Here is a 17368-nt window from a genome sequence, read left to right as displayed (position 1 = left end):
GGCACCCCTGTCTTCAAACCCCTGTCTTCAAACAATGTCCAGATACATTGCTCAGATGCCAGCAAAGCCAGAATCCGCCGTTTCGTTGCTACCGTGAGACTGTAGAGAGGGGTAAGTTGGACTTCAGGTTCAACAATACTCAGTCTTACAACTACCCTTTCTCCATGTGGGAGAGGTAATCGACGTTGTCTGAGACTCCTGATACTGCACCAAGTCACGACCTAATCCGGTACTGCATGCCTCGACATTTGCCAGTAGTGTCCAAATAAATCCTCCTGGAACGTTTTAATTTGATATAGCAGACAGGTCACTTCCTCAACTTGTGGAGAGAAGCAATTTTGATATCTCCCCTCAAAGCAGGAAAGGACCGCAATGTTCCAGTAGTTACCGGAGTACCGCCTTAACGAGCTGTGTAGGAAAGACCTGGAGCGAATGGTTAACCATCGCCGGTCAGGTTGTCAGAAAGGAAGCAACTCCTTAGACGCTCTCACAAGGGGAAGGCCTCAGACACGGCCAACCATTTTGGCTCAAATTTGGCAGGTCGCTTGTGTACAACCTAAAACGAAGGAATCTAAGATATTTTGGGTCAACACCCCCGCGTTTTTGAGAAAATCACCCCTAAAGGTTATGACGAGCAATCGACTCAAAATTGGCGGGATCGACAGATAATTGTAAATAGAGCATTTTTCATCTTCAGGTGTGGTGTCCGAAAACGCATACTTTACCAGAAATCGAGCTAAGAAACTTTTACAACTAGCGCTTCTGTAGCCATATGGTATACACTTTGCGCCGACAGCGCTGATAGCGGAACGGCCAAGGTAAGTGGCTGGGAATCGGAGAACCCGGATTCGAATCTCGAAGAAACATAGCGGATGTTTTTCGTTTGTTACAAGGTAATAAGGTAAGTAAATCAATAAGGAATTATAATAATAAGGTAGGCAAATAAATTTCTCAAACCTCTTGGGATAGTAAACAACTAAAATGTTACTCCAGGTCACTTTACAATGGCTCTTCCAGTCACTTTTCTTCGAACAACTAGGTGGATGGTACTTGTCATATAAACATTCGAAACAAATATACTCACGGCACCAATCTTTCGACAGCTACACTGTTCCTTCCGAAGAGTCGGCGGAAAACAAACTTGGTTTACATCTAAAAATATGTCTTTTTCGGGAATTAATTTTGCTGCGTACCACGCATACGATGTCATTGCCTGGAAATCGGCGCTGAAAGTTGGTTATGAATTATGTTGTGAATAGTTATTGCATCCGTGCGGTTGTGCAATTCCCACTGGGTTTCCAGAAGCACACTGCAATTCTGAAGCCTGGAAACAAAGTTTTTAACGCGGCTGGCACACAGGTGTGCAGTTTGGCGGTATAACTTTTACTCTGCACTTCGGCTGACCCTCGCCATCTATAAACATTGTGTCACATACTGTAGTATTAATTTATCCGCTCCAGGAATCCAATATTAGACAAAACTTGTTATCAGAGACGTATGCTTTTAAAACATTCTCAAGAAATGTTCTGTAAATCGCATTCGTCAGTCTCCCAGATTTGGAGCAGATAATGTAAACATTTTTCAACGAGTCGGTTAAACGATTGACCTCTTCTACACTCCTGGAAATTGAAATAAGAACACCGTGAATTCATTGTCCCAGGAAGGGGAAACTTTATTGACACATTCCTGGGGTCAGATACATCACATGATCACACTGACAGAACCACAGGCACATAGACACAGGCAACAGAGCATGCACAATGTCGGCACTAGTACAGTGTATATCCACCTTTCGCAGCAATGCAGGCTGCTATTCTCCCATGGAGACGATCGTAGAGATGCTGGATGTAGTCCTGTGGAACGGCTTGCCACGCCATTTCCACCTGGCGCCTCAGTTGGACCAGCGTTCGTGCTGGACGTGCAGACCGCGTGAGACGACGCTTCATCCAGTCCCAAACATGCTCAATGGGGGACAGATCCGGAGATCTTGCTGGCCAGGGTAGTTGACTTACACCTTCTAGAGCACGTTGGGTGGCACGGGATACATGCGGACGTGCACTGTCCTGTTGGAACAGCAAGTTCCCTTGCGGGTCTAGGAATGGTAGAACGATGGGTTCGATGACGGTTTGGATGTACCGTGCACTATTCAGTGTCCCCTCGACGATCACCAGTGGTGTACGGCCAGTGTAGGAGATCGCTCCCCACACCATGATGCCGGGTGTTGGCCCTGTGTGCCTCGGTCGTATGCAGTCCTGATTGTGGCGCTCACCCGCACGGCGCCAAACACGCATACGACCATCATTGGCACCAAGGCAGAAGCGACTCTCATGGCTGAAGACGACACGTCCTCCATTCGTCCCTCCATTCACGCCTGTCGCGACACCACTGGAGGCGGGCTGCACGATGTTGGGGCGTGAGCGGAAGACGGCCTAACGGTGTGCGGGACCGTAGCCCAGCTTCATGGAGACGGTTGCGAATGGTCCTCGCCGATACCCCAGGAGCAACAGTGTCCCTAATTTGCTGGGAAGTGGCGGTGCGGTCCCCTACGGCACTGCGTAGGATCCTACGGTCTTGGCGTGCATCCGTGCGTCGCTGCGGTCCGGTCCCAGGTCGACGGGCACGTGCACCTTCCGCCGACCACTGGCGACAACATTGATGTACTGTGGAGACCTCACGCTCCACGTGTTGAGCAATTCGGCGGTACGTCCACCCGGCCTCCCGCATGCCCACTATACGCCCTCGCTCAAAGTTCGTCAACTGCACATACGGTTCACGTCCACGCTGTCGCGGCATGCTACCAGTGTTAAAGACTGCGATGGAGCTCCGTATGCCACGGCAAACTGGCTGACACTGACGGCGGCGGTGCACAAATGCTGCGCAGCTAGCGCCATTCGACGGCCAACACCGCGGTTCCTGGTGTGTCCGCCGTGCCGTGCGTGTGATCATTGCTTGTACAGCCCTCTCGCAGTGTCCGGAGCAAGTATGGTGGGTCTGACACACCAGTGTCAATGTGTTCTTTTTTCCATTTCCAGGAGTGTATAACCCGAGGACCAAATGTAAACATTCGTTTCTTGTAAACACAGGAGAACCTTAGGCAACACTTTTCCATAGGCTGTGATGGCATGTTGCGCCGAGTACGAATGTGTTAGTTCGTTTTTACTACCAACTGCGACAAGGGTTTGTTTTTCTTCCTTATGCGATAACGTGCGTCGAATGTTCACCCGATACTCGCATCCTGTTTGATCGGTGTTGATCACGTAATCACGATTAAAACCGGTCATAAGTGTCGCCGTTTGCGTGCTGAAAAGAGCCGCCACTTTCATATCTTCTATATTTTGTATCTCCTTATGAGAGACGTATTAAGTGACGTGCCGTTGACTAATTTTATACTCCGATTTGAACTTTCTTGCCCAACATAATGATGCAGCAAACGTAAAATCCTTGCTGGCTATATTGACTCGCTGCACCTGCAGTCCACTCCTGAAGTATTCTCGTTAGGGCAACCAGATTCGGCAAATCGGTCGTATTTCTACTTATTTATCGCCTGGTATTTGTCGTATCTTGTCCCTTCTTTTACGATATCACTTTCCCACAATTTCAAGTCCTTCTTCCTTTCCAGGGCTGTTGTTGCTCCATTATTACGCAGTGTTTGTAAGTTCCAATTTGGATGATTCCTGGCTAGATCTACCGCCTTTATTTTTACTTCAAGGGGTATAGCGCCGTAGTTCAATCGTTTAGTAACCGATTCGTAATACTCATCGGGAACAGATGAAGCACACATTCCCAGTGATGTGGTGATTTCCATAGTGTTATGACCATTTTGCGATTCACTAGTCGGGATATCTTCCACTGAATCACCTTCTGCTTCGCCTTCATGGTGTAGTACTTCAGTATCAACAAAAGTCATTTCGTTAGTCTGCTCCAAAAATCGCTCGATGATAGCCGCTCCTATCAATCTGGAACGCCGAGAAACAGACCTGCCTGCTTCCGGTAGTGCATTGATAATGCATCTGTCTTGCAACACTTTTACAAACCAAAACACAGCGTCGGTAACTTCCCGCTTGCCATCGTCTGTGACAGGCTCCAAACTATATATTACAGCGCTAGTCGAAGGGTGTACATCCTCCATTATTCAGATTATGCACCTGAAAGGTACAAAAACAAACAATAACTAGTTACTACGGCATAAACAGACGAGCTAATTACTACAAACTACATATGGAAGAAAGCTGTATTCATTCACAAAACGTATTTCATTAGGCGCATTAACGATGGAAAAATCACTACATGTATCCGCGACGTTCGCGGCAGCCTTATGACGGAAAACAACTCTTTCCGATTGACTTCTGTAAGGCTCGTGCTGGGCACCTTCACTCTTCCAGGTTCACAACTATGAAATGACGAAGATGCAACCGGGACAAGCGTCGCGCGGTTGGCTATCTGTGAACTGTGATCCCTCGTGAGGAATTCGCAGCACTCTTACTCGGAGTTGTTTTCATGTGACAAGGCTTAAAAGTTTAATACTTTACTAACTCACGGCGTTTGGGAAATTAGTTTGCCTTCCTTATTATTATCATTCCTTATTGATTTACTTACTTTATTAACCCTCCTAACCCTATCAATTGACATATGAAAAATACAAACAAAAAGAACAACTTCTGCTAAGTTCCTTCGAGAATCTAACGCGGGTTTCCCGATTCCCAGCCACTTACCTTGGCCGTTGCGCTATCGGCGCTGTCGGCGATTGGCTTTTACCATGTGGATACACAAGGGCAGTTGTAAAAGTTTCTTTCCTCGATTTCTGGAAAAGTTTGTGTTTGCGGACCCCATACCTGATGATGAAAAATGCTCTATTTACAATTATCTATAGTTCCCTCCAATTTTGAGTACACTGATCGTCATAACCTTTAGGGGTGATTTTCTCAAAATTGCGGGGGTGTTGACCCAAAATATCTTAAGAGTCCTTCGTTTTAGGTTGTACACAAGTGACCTGCCAAATTTGGGCCGAATCGGTTGGCCGTGTCTGAGGCCTTCTCCTTGTCAGTGTGAATCTGGAGATTTCGGTCCGCTATCGACAACCTGATTCTGCTACAGGCGGCCATTCAGCAGTCTTTCCTACATAAAAATCACTGTATTGGCATATCCTTTTATTTTAGTAAGGCTTATGACACTATTTGGAGACAAAGTATTCTCATTCAATTGCATCAATGGGGCTTTCGTCGCCACCTCCCCGTCTTCATACGATCTTTCTTGTCTCAGCACTTTTTCTGGACCCAGGTGGTGACACGTTGTCAGATCGTTTTGAGCAAGAGAATGGTTCTCCTCAGGGCAGTGTTTTAAGTGTTACCCTCTTTTCCATAGCCATAAACAATATCATGTCTATGGTAAATAGTCCCGCACCGTTCTCCTTATTCGTAGACGATTATGCTGTTTCCTGCTTCTCCTCCAATGTCGCAATAGCGACTCATCAGTTGCAACTTACAGTGCTGAGACTAGAGGAGTAGGCTGCAAAGATGGGTTTTCAATTTCCTGCAGATAAGTGTGTGTATGTGTTAATCGTTCTCGTCGTATTTTTAGTTTATCTGACTTGCTTGTGAGGGACACAGTGAGATTTCTGGGACTCTTTTTGGCTCCAAATTGTCGCGGTGCGCACGTCTGAGAGACCTGAAAGTCAGAAACGTGAAGACCTTCAATATCATAAAGCGCCTTAGCCGCAGGTTTTTGGAAGCGGAAAGAGCGCGTCCACTCCAGTTTTATAGGGCTTTTCTGTGTTCGCTGCTCGAGTATCAGTGCACGGCGTATGGTTTGGCGAGGCCTTCTTATTTGAAGATCGTTGATGCTGTCCCCCATAGGGTGGATTAGATTGGCCACTGATGCTTATAGGACTAGCCCCATACCCAGTCTTTGTGCTGAGGCTGGTGAATCACCACTTACAATCCGACGGCAACTCATGCTGCGTCAGGTAAGTAGGTTTCTCGCAGCTCCAAATTCACCTGCATACCGTACTGTTTCTCTTTCATCTCTGGAAATCCTTTTCTCCAGTCATCCACTAGCAACAAGGCCATTTGGGATCTGCGTGCAGCATGTGCTTGGAGTGGAATAAGTTGGACCCCAAATCCAGAGTTTTAACCGTCTGCCAGCCTGGTTAATGCAGAGTCCCACAGTAATTTTAGATTTGGTGCAAACTGCAATCCTGCATCTATTTTAATACATTATTTTATGACATTTTAATTAAGCATCACAACTTCGCTGATGTCTTTACGGATGGGTGGAAACAGTGTCGCTCTGTTGTTTTCGCTGATTGTGTCCTCAAGGTCCGACTGACTCGGAACTTTACTGTCTTTGACGCGGAATTAGATGCGATCTTGCTGGAGCTGGAGTAGATGAGATATGCTTCGAATGCTAAATTCATTGTCCGTTCCGGTTCTCTGAGTGCCCTTCATTCTCTACGCAGCTTGTACCCAGCAGATAAAATTCAGAATATCCAGGACGCCCTCCTCCAACTACAACGGCTGGGGAAGAGTTGCCTTTCTGCTGGGTACATGGGTGGGACATAAAAGGACGGATGTAGCAGCCAAAGAGGCGTGTCGTGATTCTCAGTTGTTTCAGTGTGCGATCCCTCTGCATGCTATCACCTCGATGCTGGGGTACAGAGCCGTTGGGAAGAGGAGTGGCTGGAAGAGGCAGATAACAGCCTGCGTCTCGCAAAGCCAACTTCGCGGCCGTGGCGCACCTTCTTTCAACCATGAAGACTGGATTAGGTCCCCCTCACTCGTCTTTGCATGGGCTACAGTCCTCTGACGCATGGCTTCTTGCGCCGGCGAGAGAGCCCTCCAATGTATAGTGCTTGTGGCACGTAGATCTCTGTGTGCCACGTGTAATTAGACTTCTTTTATTTCCGGACGAGAGGGCAGCAGCGGATTTATCGACAGATCTGTCCTCTGTTTTAAGTGGAGTTGAAAGGAAAGTGGTATGCGTTTTAAAGTTTTGTGATGTGTCCAACTTGTTTCCGACAATTTTAGGAAGACGTTTTTAATGTGTCAACATGGTGGCTGGCTCACGTATGGTTTTTTTGTAAGTGGTCAGCCATTTACATTTTCATGTGTCTTTCTTTTATCTCTTCAATGGTTTTGCATCTGTTTTATTCCCATATGTAGCATCTTCCAGGATTTCTCAGGTGTCTACAGGCGTGTGAGGCAGAGGTATCGTGTGGATCAATGCGAGTGAGGTGGAAGTGAGTGCATAAGGTTCTTTTATAAATTTCCTCCTGCCTCTGTGGAACAATTTTAGAGATTTTATCCGCATTCGTTTGTTTTAATGAGTGTAAGGTTGCTGATAACCTCGCCATTGAACGCCCATAAGCTCCAAACACACACACACACACACACACGTCTGTGTGGGAGCAGCTCCATCCCAATTCCAGTGTCCAGGATATTGAGGACCAGTTGCAACACCTGTGGTCGGCCGTGGTGACCGAGCGGTTCTAGGCGCTGCAGTCTGGAACCGGACGACCGCTGCGGTCGCAGGTTCGAATCCTGCCTCGGGCATGGATGTGTGTGATGTCCTTAGGTTAGTTAGATTTAAGTAGTTCTACGTTCTAGGGGACTGATGACCCCAGAAGTCAAGTCCCATAGTGCACAGATCCATCTGAACAACACTTTTGGGGCAGCTTGGCTCAGGAGAGGCAAGCACACTTCCAGGCCAGAGGGTGTGAAATCTCTTACTGATAAATAGGTTCATATTGCCAAGTTCTTGACTCTTTTTAGTAATCACTGAATTAGCGTCACATTCCCATTCGAACTGTGAAGTTTCATTTCGTTTCCCTCTAGATGCTTCACTTTGTTGTCAGGCAGTATAGTTTTCCTCATCTAAGCCTCATTACGTACTCAGGATTAACGTTGAACTAATTTCGTACTGGGCACTCAATAGTTTTGTAGTGCCTGGCAGTAAATTATCCGTGTTGGTCAATAAGCAGAGAAAGCGTGGGCACTTTGCGTAAATACCATGAGGAACCCTCACGAAAGTGATGATTTTGCAGTCACCTGGAGCAAGCACTCCACGGAAAACATTCACAATGTAGCTCGTGAAGAAGACCTGAAATATTTTTGAAATTTTCGTTTAGTGAAATTATCAACTGGAATAGAAAGGTATTTGCTGCAGCTTTCACAAGATCTGATGGTAAGAAGTCGGTAGATGTTTGTTTTTAGGGCAACCCTGTTTTGTTAAATAAGTCGCGATAATATGACGATAACAGAGTGCGATTCTGTCCGCCTCCGTAGCTTGGAAGTTAACGCAGCTGACTGCCATGGGAGGGACCCAGGTTCGATTCCCGGAACTGCCAGCGATTTTTCCTTTGGGGGGACTGGAATAGCCTCGTGAGGCCAACTAAGGAGCTAGTTGACCGATTAGTAGAGGTTCCAAGATCAAGAAACCGGACAACGATCTCAAGAGAGCTATGCTGACCACAGCTCCTGCATAGAGCATCCAAGAACACCGTTGGCAGGGGATGACACAGCGCTCAGTTGCGCTCGACTGGTCCGTCTAAGGCCAGAAAGCGTAACTCAACTTACTTTTACAGTTCATTTCTAAGCATGAAATACTGACAGACTGACTGGGTACTTTACTTGGATAGATAAAAGAAACGTTTCATTGTTATTTGTTTAGCCGGCCGCGGTGACCGAGTGGTTCTAGGCGCTTCAGTCTGGAACCGCGCGACTGCTACGGTCGCAGGTCCCAATCCTGCCTCGGACATCGATGTGTGTGATGTCCTTACGTTAGTTGGTTTAAGTAGTTCTAAGTTCTAGGGGACTGAAGACCACAGATAGAGCTGTCCCATAGAGCTCAGAGCCATTTCAACCATTTGTTATTTGTTTTTGGTGTTAGTTTAAAAAGTCACCTATCATTTAAAATATACGTGAACTATCCGAAAACGGTAAAAATTTCATGTAAACAGGCTAAAGGGTTCTAAGTTGCATTGTGTTACTGCGCAGCCATCCTTGTTTGGCGATTTTCATCCGTTCTTAAAGTACATGTAATTAAACGTCTCGAACAACGTGACTGCTTTGTGATCACCTACCTTAGTTTTCTGTCGGAAGCGCAGTAATTCCCTCATAATGGACCTTTCTTGACATTCGTTGATATTGATCACAAAATGAGCGCCACGTGTCACTTGTTAACGGCTGACAGTACACAGTCTCGAAGACCGACAATTGTAGCAGCTGATGCCGGATAAACTCGTTTGTCATACTATTAACACCGCGTTTGTGTTGGTGGACAATGATATCACCTTCTCCTCCACGTTGCTTTATACTGCTTCTCGAGCTACGCCACGGTCACTTGTTCGTAATATCCTGAGCGGTCTACGCCAATTTGCAGTTGAAGCTGATTCATTACTTACGTGTTCCATAGATCATTACTTCAAGATCTCGCTATGATGTGAAACGTGTCAATTAGATTATAAATATGACTGATGTTGTTAGCGAAGAACATGGCTAAATGGTAATCATTTACGGTGATTGCCTTTTACACAAATTTTAATTCCTTTTCAAATCGAACATAACTACACGTGTGAAACACACACACACACTCAGTTGTAGTATCACACGTCCTGAAGTTCTTGTTATTATAGAACTGTGATTGGTAGTTGCCAGCCAACTCAGTACGGTTGTAAGTGTACTGCTTGTTGTTATTAATTCACCTGCAATATTTATTATGCTTCGAGTAAAATATTTATTTCTCAGAATTTCAGTTGCTTAAAGAGCTGTGTGCAACATGTTCTAAAGTGGAACACTATACAGTTTTATACAAAGAAAATCTTTCACAATTAGGTTTTATCCAGAATGTAACAATTTAACACATGGTTGAGCAAAATAGCGAACGAAAGTAAAATTTTTCATCTCAAAATTCTACTTTTACGCGTAACGCAAAAGTTGCTGATCTTACACGTTTAGGAACATCTGTATCTGTCTTCCATTTCAAACAGATCCAAACTTCTAAAAATTTAGAAATTTTTGTTTCATTTTCCCTCAAGGTCGGGCTTGGTGGTCTAGCGGTAAAGCGCTTGATTGGAAACCAAAAGGTCACAGGATCAAACTCCGGTCGAATCTTCGGTGGCCGTGCCCCAACCTTTTGGTAAATGAAGTCGTTCAAATCAGTCTCCAACTGCCGGAAAAGAAAGTTCTCAAGTATTTCGAGATATGTGCTTCCTGTAACAATGTTCTCGGCAAAGAAAAATGAATGACACGCCTTTTCCCGTGAAATTGCACAAAACACATTAAATTTTGCAGAGTCCCTCTCATGTTGTACAGCTTCATGTAGTTGATCCGTATCTCATATTCTCACGTTATGACGGTTATCCTTTCCATTAAAATGGAATCTGGCCTCGTCACTAAACACTAAGCGTGAAAGCAAACTGTCGTCCTCCATCTTGCCAAGAACGAAATTACGGAACTCCACACGTTGTCGTTTGTCACTTTCACGAAAAGCTTGCAGTAGCTGAATTTTGTGTGGTTTCATGTGTAAACGTCGACGCAACACACGCCAGACGGACATCGGGGGCATGTTGAGCTGTCGAGCTGCACGGCGAACGGATTTCTGGGGACTCCTTGTGAAACTATGGCGGATGCGTTCGACGTCTGTGTCAGACACTCGAGGACGACCCGGCGATTTGCCTTTAGACAAACAAGCTGTTTCTCGGAACTGGTCATGCCATCGTCTAATTCTCTGTACTGTAGAAGGATCCACACCATACGTAGTGCGAAACTCACGCTGAACAGTTACTACTGACCCGCACGGCGCAAAACGTAGAGCACAAAAAGGTTTCTGTTGTTCTGACACCGTTTTTACAAGAACTGATGTGTATGCATGGTGCTGCCACCTGGCGGTAACCATGTAAAACTCGAGAGTTTGCTCTTTCCAACAGTACATTGTTCACGCACGTATCCCAAATAAAATAATAGTTATGATTATTTAGAATCGGATGATTCCTTTTGATACACCGTCTATATATTAATGCGAGCTAAACAATTCATCTACAATACGTTGTTCAAACTGCACAACGAAACGACAGCAAAACACTAGAAGAATTTTTTTAAAAAAATGTAGGTTTCATTTGACGCAAGAAAATATTAAGAGAGATTTATTGTCGACAAATAATTGCCGCTGCCGGCCCACCTTTTGTATATGGTGTCAAAATAACAGTAAAGGAAAAAAAGTTGAAAAATAACAAAGTTTTGAATACACTATTTAAACAACTGTTTGAAATAAAAAAAGTATTTGTTATAAAATTATTTTTAGATGTCAGAAGGCATTAAATGTTCAAGAGAATTTTTTCAAATTTCTGTAGATGAAATTTGGTTTCCACTCATATTTTCATCATTTGAGTATTAAATCAGTAGCATCTCCGTTTCTCCTTCTCCGCAATTGTATGTCAATACTACTTGCGTTCACGTGGTGGAGCTATTATAGGAAACTACCACGCAGAAACCTCATACGAATAGCTGATACGGAGCTAGTGGACTCGCTGTTAAGTTTCGAAACCAGTGTCCTAGAGGAGTGTGTGGTAAGACAGCGTCATAAAATTGTTCTTTGTATTTCTTTGGCGTGCTCCAGTATTATTTCCAAGTATGTTTAATAAGTTTATTACGCACTGAAACGATAACTCAATCTTAAGGTGAAGTTTGCACTGAATAGATACGAACAGTGATACGGATAAGTGAGTTGGAGAATGTATCTTTACGATAACGACGTGCACATTAAAGTAAAGCAGGAGGCGAAAACATGTTATTTTTGCCTCGGCTGCAGCAATTCTCTGGAGATGAAGTTAGTATTATTTATTATTTGAAGCCCATCAAATTCACAAACACGAACTTCACGAATTCTAGCGAACGAGTAGAGACTGTTTCCACTCTTTGGAAGAGATAGCGTTATCAACTCCGACGAAGCTAGAAACAGTCTCGCTTCGCAGACAGATCTTACGTGGAACTTCTCATTACAATAAGAAAGTACATGTGAATCTGTGATGTTGAGAAGCGATCAATAAAACGATTTCTTTCAATTAAAACGAACAAAAAACATCTTTTTAGTAGATGCTTTAAAAGCGGAGGTACGAAACGAAAAAACTAATATTAACGAAGGTAGATCATTGTTGTTGTAACAATTAAGTTTCATGACAAGTATCACCCAGAGGTGGTGGTATGGGTGAGAAATGTTGCTGAAGGAATGGGTTACTATAGGAAGTGGAAGATACCATGCTGACAAGGAAGATCCTCATACCTCGTCCATAGCTTCCTTCGACCATCTATACAGAAATAAGACATACTCTTTTTCTCTATACGTCTTATGAAAACCTAATTAGAACTGTTGTTGTTGTGGTCTTCTGTAAAAAGACTGGTTTGATGCAGCTCCCCATGCTACTCTATCCTGAGCGAACCTTTCCATCTCCGAGTAGTTACTGCAGCCTACATCCCTCCGAATCTGCTTATTGTATTCATCTCTTGGTCTCCCTCTACGATTTTTACCCCCCACGCTTCAATCCAGCACTAAATTTGTGATCCCTTGATGCCTCAAAATGTGTCCTACCACACGATCTATTTTTACGTCAGGTGGTAACACAAAATTCTCCCCAATTCTATTCAGTACCTCGTCATTAGTTACGTGACTTACCCATCTAATCTTCAGCATTCTTCTGTAGCACCACATTTCAGAAGCTTCTATTTTTATCCTGTCTAAACTGGTTATCATCCATGTTTCACTTTCATACATGGCTACACTCCATACATATACTTTCAGAATGAACTTCCTGACGCTTACATCTACACTCAATGTTATATTTCTGTTCTTCAGAAACACTTTTCTTACCATTCCCAGTCTACACATTATATCCTCCCTTCTTCGACTATCATCAGTTATTTTGCTTCCCAAGTAGCAAAACTCATTTACTACTTTAAGTATCTCATTTCCTAATCTACTTCCCTCAGCGTAACCTGATTTAATTCGACTACATTTCATTATCCTCGGTTTGCTTTTGTTGATGTTCATGTTATATCCTCCTTTCAAGATACTGTTCATTCCCTTCAACTGCTCCTCCAAGTCCTTTGCTCTCTCTCTGGCAGAATTACAATGTCATCGGCAAACCTCAAAGTTTTTATTTCTTCTCCCTAGAGTTAAATTCCGACTCCAAATTTTTCTTTTGTTTCCTATACTGCTTGCTCAATATACAGATTGAATAACATCGGGGGTAGGCTACAACCCTGTCTCACTCCCTTCTCAACCATTGCTTCCCTTTCAAGCCCTTCGACTCTTACAACTGCCGTGTGGTTTCTGTACAAATTGTAAATAGCCTTTTGTTCCCTGTACTTTATCCCTGTCACTTTTAGAATTTGAAGGAGAGTATTCCAGTCAACATCGTCAAAAGCTTTCTCTAAGTCTACAAGTGCTATTAATGTAAGTTTGCCTTTCCTTAATCTATTTTCTAACATAAGTTGTAGGGTCAATATTGCCTCACGTGTTCCAACATTTCTACGCATTCCAAACTGATCTTCCCCGAGGTCGGCTTCTACCAGTTTTTCCATTCATCTGTAAAGAATTCGCCTTAGTATTTTTCAGCCGTGGCTTATTAAACTGATAGTTCGGTAATTTTCACATCTGTCAACACCTGCATTCTTTGGGATTGTAATTATTATATTCTTCTTGAAGTCTGAGGGTATTAGGCGTGTCTCATACATCTTGCTCACCAGATGAAAGAGTTTGGCCATGGCTGGCTCTACCAAGTGTATCAGTAGTTCTAACGGAATGTTGACTGCTAACCGAGCCTTGGTTCGACTTACGCCTTTCAGTACTTTATCAAATTCTACACGCAGTATCATATCTCCCTTCTCATCTTGCTCTACGTCCTCTTCAGTTTCCATAATATTGCCCTCAAGTAAGTACATCTCCCTTGTATGGGCCCTCTATATACTCCTACCTTTTTGCTTTCCCTTCTTCGCTGAGGATAGGTTTTCCAAATGAGCTCTTGATATTCATGCAGATGTTTTCTCCAAAAATCTTTTTAATTATTCTGTAGGCAGTATCTGTATTACACCTAGTGCTATATGCTTCTACATTATTACAATTGTCCAATAATCGTTTGGGGGGGGGGGGCAGTTAGAACTAATCTAAACAATTCTTCACCACCCTGTCAGTTGAAGAGTACAACATTCCTGTGTAATATTCCGGTATAATATTCCGGTATAATATTCCGTCCTGCTCCGACCGATACGATAGCGACGCTTAACATTCTCTTTACAATGTACATCAGTGTTACCGGCTTTCTTTTGAGTTCTACCAACGTATGTTCTTTCTGTATTACGTCGCACGTCTCTTGTCTTGCCATATATCCTTAGCGGAAACCGTTAATAACAGGAGTCTCATGCCGACACGGCAACTACGTCATCGTTGTAGACTACACCATGTAAGTTGATCCAAATGGAAAGAAGATCCTGAAGAATGAATCCACATATCAGTCACTTACGTACAGGTACTCTGTTTTCGAATTTGATATTCTACCGACCAGTACATGTCTTACATTGGCGAAGAATCATATCTACATCTACCACCATACACCAAAAACCAAAAAAGCTCATGTCAGAGCGTACTTCTCACTGTATCAACTATTAGAGTTCCTTCCCGTTCCATTCGAGTATAGAAAGCGGAAAAAATGACTTCAAATGCCTATGTGCATTCTGTAATTGGCATGATCTGGTTTTCGTGGTGTTTACAAAGTCAATATGCCGATGACTTTAGTGTATTCGAAGATTAATCGTCTGAAATTGGCTCTTGAAACTCTGTGAGTGGGTTTTCGCGGTATATTTGAGCCAATTTCAATCGTCTATGAGGTTTTTTCTGTGTTCCGTGAAGCTTTCCAGAGAGTAAAGCAAACATGTAACCTTTCACGTTACCCTTGTTTGTATAGGCGTATGTCTGGTATTCCCTGTCAGTCATACACTTGAGCAGCATTGTAAGATGAGGCCCAAGGGTATTTTATAAGAAATTTTATTTGTAAACTGGAGACAGTCCTCCAGTGTCCCGCCAATGAATCGATGCCAGCATCCTGCTTTTGAGCGTATGGGATCATTCCATTTCATATCCCCACGTACGGTTACACCCAGGTGCTTGTATGAATTGACTGGTTCTAATGTCTCAGTGACACTGTAATCATGGGACACCACGTATTAACTACGATGTGGGTAGTTTCACTTTACATTACATTAGTACTTGTTCCATAGATCATGAATACGACACATCTTAATGATGTGGAACGTGTCAGGTTAATAAAGGGCGTCTATACATGATATTACATTACACAAAATATTACATGACATTTAATATTTTTTTTATTTTTATTTTATTTTTTTATTTTTTTTCCGGGGGTTGGGGAAATTACCCACTTACTATATCCAAAAATTCATCTAATGAATGGAAGGAGTTGCCATTAAGAAATTCTTTTAATTTCCTTTTAAATGCTATATGGCTATCTGTCAGACTTTTGATGCTCTTAGGTAAGTGACGAAAAGCTTTTGCCGCAGCATAATTTACCCCCTTCTGAGCCAAAGTTAGATTTAACCTTGAGTAGTGAAGATCATCCTTTCTCCTAGTGTTGTAGCCCAGTACACTGCTATTACTTTTGAATTCGTTCGGATCGTTAATAACAAATTTCATAAGTGAATATATATATATATATATATATATATATATATATATATATATATATATATATATATTGTGAGGCTACAGTGAAGATTTCTAGCTCTTTAAATAAGTGTCTGAAGGATGATCTTAGATGAGCTCCAGCAATTATTCTGATTACAGGCTTTTGTGCTATGAACACTCTTTTACTCAATGATGAGTTACCCCAGAATATGATGCCATACGAAAGCAGAGAATGAAAATAGGCGCGGTAAGCTAATTTACTGAGATGTAAATCACCAAAATTTGCAATGACCCTAATAGCATAAGTAGCTGAACTCAAACGTTTCAGCAGATCTTCAGTGTGTTTTTTCCAGTTCAACCCCTCATCAGTGCACACTCCTAGAAATTTTGAATCTTCTACCTTAGCTACCGATTTCTAATCGAAGTCTATATTTATTAATGGTGTCATTCCATTTACTGTGTGGAACCGTATGTACTGTGTTTTGTCAAAGTTTAATGAGAGCCCATTTGCAGAGAACCATTTAATGATTTTCTGAAAAACATCGTTTACAATTTCACCAATTAATTCTTGTCTGCTGGGTGTGATAGCTATACTTGTATCATCGGCAAAAAGTACCAGCTTTGCACCTTCAGAACGTTTAAAGAAGTTGCTATTTTTTGCACCTCTGAAATCTTAAGATCTGACTCTTCCTGCAGCGTTTCTCATATAATTTACGTTGAAAAACCACGGAAACGTAAAAAATCTGGGAGGGCAGACGATTGGAAAACAGCACCTCCGAATTACGAGAGCAGTGTCTTAATGATTGCGCGACTTCATTTAATTGCGGCAAAGTCATGATAGCAGTAGACACTGCTTTTTGTCTTCTGTGTATTACCAGCAGAATGACTACATTCTGCGTAAATATGCCACACAGACCGCAGATCTGCCTAGGCGTTATCGTCGTCCGTGGACGAGGAGCTGGTGACGTCACAGCTTGGAATTCCACTTCCTACCACAATTGCGGAGGGTGAAATAAAGAATCTGGCATCTCATATTTTTGCCTCGAGCGGAGAGGAACGTGGCCGATGAAATGCGACATCGTTTACGTCGCAAAAAGAACAAAGGACCGGCCGTCTTGTGTGGCGTTTAATATCGTATTTTGTGGGTTTTCTTTCTCAACGAGTACGTGATATGAATGTGATTTCTACAATCGCGGAATCGAAAAGTTTCCCCAGCCGTGGCAGACTTGTAAATAGTGAAGGAGGATACATTAATGATGAATGGAGCGAGTAAAGGCTGTGGAGGAACGAACCAAAAAAAAAGAGAGGGGAGGGGGTAGGGGTACGTAATTAGCTTGTCATGCTCCTCCCGAGTTTTGCTTGATGCAATCTGCTGTGTAAATAAAAAAGAACTCACAAATAAGCTTTCTGTGGCTGATTAATGATACTACGGGAGTTCTTATCGCCGCAATGCACCTATAGACAGTTGTATCTGTTGTGATATTAAGCTTATAGAGAAACGCTACAAAGTTAGGGGCCAAGCATATATATATATATATATATATGCCCGCCGCTGGGTTTATGGACTTGCTTATATTTGTATCTATCTTGATCATAAATATCTTTTTCACTTATGGTCACCATCTTCGAAAAAATCTCCTCTTCCATTCGAATTATATTATGAAACGAATCTCTGTCTTGT

This window comes from Schistocerca piceifrons, chromosome 1, assembly GCF_021461385.2.
Source record: "Schistocerca piceifrons isolate TAMUIC-IGC-003096 chromosome 1, iqSchPice1.1, whole genome shotgun sequence".
In the NCBI taxonomy this organism is placed as follows: domain Eukaryota; kingdom Metazoa; phylum Arthropoda; class Insecta; order Orthoptera; family Acrididae; genus Schistocerca; species Schistocerca piceifrons.
Note: the sequence above shows the minus strand (reverse complement) of the source record.